Below are 2,520 nucleotides of genomic sequence, written 5' to 3'. Positions count from 1 at the left end.
TTACTAAGTGTCTCGCAGCGTATATGTGGGTGGAAATGCGTAAAATGTTAAAGACAGGCAATGGGATTGGGTTTAGTGCTTTGGTGGTGGGGTGGGGTAATCAGTGTGGGTGATGTTGTGGAATTGTCTCGGGTGGATGTGGCTTTTGTGTTTCTTGTTGTAGTCCGTGTTGTCAAGCACTTGAGAATTATTTTCTGTTTTCATTGTAAAGTCTGGAGATGCGGGCGTTTGCGCCGTGTATGGCGTTGATATCTCTCCTCTGTTAATGCCCCATCCCCCTTCTGATATCAGTAATCCCCAGGTCCGGGGGCGAGGGCTACCACCTCTTTCTCCCCGAGTGACAGTAGGGATTGTGGTAGGCACAGCCTTTGATCACCCCGTCCAGGTTAACTTCCCAGAGGTATTCTCTTGGGTATTTTAGATTTGAACAGGGTCACTGCGATGCATGGATGGGTGGAGATCCTTCAGGACAATCGCACCCGCTGTTGGGGGGTCTATTTCTTGAAAAAGAAAGGAGGGCAGTTTCGATCTTAAGTTTTCGTGACTGCAATGTTCCATACTCTTTAGTTCTTTCGGTAAAGTCACGTAGGTATAAAATAAATAAATCAATAAATAAATTAAATCACGACGTTACGGAAGCAACACAAGCTTCCGTCATCAGGTGGGACAACCACAGAAAGAAGCAAATTACTGTAGTGGGCAAGCGTCGCTCGTAAAGGAGGGCAGGTTAGGTTTGCGGTCGGTTGGTCGGTCAGGGTACCAGGGAGGCAAGGAGCACGTGGTGTGGTTTGTCAGTCAGCCCATGAGTGTGGGCCATCTTGCTTGAATCAATCCCAGGGCTACTTGTCGAGGTTTGTATCTTGGAGTGGAGGTACGCATCGTGCTGTTGTGTACTCGGACGCTGCTTGATTGCACGAGTGCGGTTTATCTTCTGGGTTGCTTTTGATACTGTGAGATTCTGTGGTTAATCTTCCTGGTCGAGTTGGTGTTTATTGCGAGTTTTACGTTGAGCAGAGGGGGTTTTCAATGGCACTTCTTCCTTTCTGTTGGTTATAGGGTGGGCATGTTGTTTCTTCATCAGTTCCCAATCTGTCTTTGGAATTGGGTGTTCTTCCCAGCCTGTATTCCTGGATCACGATTGTCTTTTACACGTTGAAACAGGTCATTTTGCATCCTAATTGCTCCAGACGTTAGTGGTCGAATCGATTCTTTGGGCAGGATGGGTGCATCATTTGTGGGGGTAAAACACAAAAAGGAGGTGATTATGAATTTTATTCGCCATTATACATTGGTGACATTGCAGGTGTTTGTCAAGAGGTGTGGGGAGGAAGACTTGATTTGTAGACTTGGCAGCGTTCGGAGTGCAGGCCGAGGGGTCTTCGTTGAGATACAGGGTGTTTCTGGGCGAGGTGGTTTTATTTTTCTTCTTTAAAGGGTATTCGAAAAGTATCCTGAAAGCGAGAGCCGAGGGGGGAAACAAGAGATCACAAGAATATATGCTTACCTAGACACTCGGTCACCGCGCGTCAGGGATTGTGATCGATGTCCATTTTCACCCCACAAGGGACTCGTTACAAAAAAATGCAACGCAAAAAAATGTATCCCAAAAAACCCCACGTTACACTTCTCGTTTTTACGCTTTACAGAGGCAGTTTACATGGGTGTAATCGGTTGAATCCCACCACCATCCAACAATCTTTCAAGCGGTAATGCAGGGCTTTATCAAAGTGTGTTGCAAAGTGGACACGAAAGATCTATTCATTTAGGAGTTGATTCCCGTGTTAAGTCACTGCCAAAAATGTATGAAAACAGCCCTTTTGGAGTTTGCATCAATATTGCACGAGTCATTTGACTTAAAGACATTGCAGATGACCATTGCCAAATGCAATGTGCTAAAGGTCAGCTAATTCCCTATGTACCTTGGCTTAATTATACAATCAAGCATACTGCTGTGGCAATCCATACGGAGCACGGTGCATTTATTTTCACTTACAGTGTTATCCACTTGATGGCTACATTTCCCTCAAGCCAATTAATGGAAGGCGTTTTGAGGCATATGTAAAGAAAATGTCTTGCGTTTAGACAAGAGCTTTAGGTGAATATATGCACGACCATGAGAATCAAAAGCGTGAAACGTTTCAAATTAAACTATCGCTCACGATCCTGGATTTTAACTTGTAACATGTCAGGTAGTGTCATGAAGGTGTAAAAAGGGTAAAAGGTATTAAGTTAATTTAATTAAGAGTGCTACTCAATCCAACATACTTAAGTGCTTTTAGATGAAAAAAATCTACTTCACAAAATTGCAATATACAAACAAACAATTCAGAAGATGGGCACACCTACTAACACCTCTTCACCCGGATTTTTTTTTCAAAAGCAACATTTACAAAACTTAAAGATTCCTGTGATCAATTTGAATGGCCTGGAATCGATCTACAATTAATTCACACATATCGGCACTGAGCGAGAGATGAATATTTAACAATGAATTGTAACATAAGAGGCGCACACAATACA

The sequence above is a fragment of the Lampetra fluviatilis genome, chromosome 9 (genome assembly GCF_964198595.1).
Source record: "Lampetra fluviatilis chromosome 9, kcLamFluv1.1, whole genome shotgun sequence".
NCBI lineage: Eukaryota > Metazoa > Chordata > Hyperoartia > Petromyzontiformes > Petromyzontidae > Lampetra > Lampetra fluviatilis.
Note: the sequence above shows the minus strand (reverse complement) of the source record.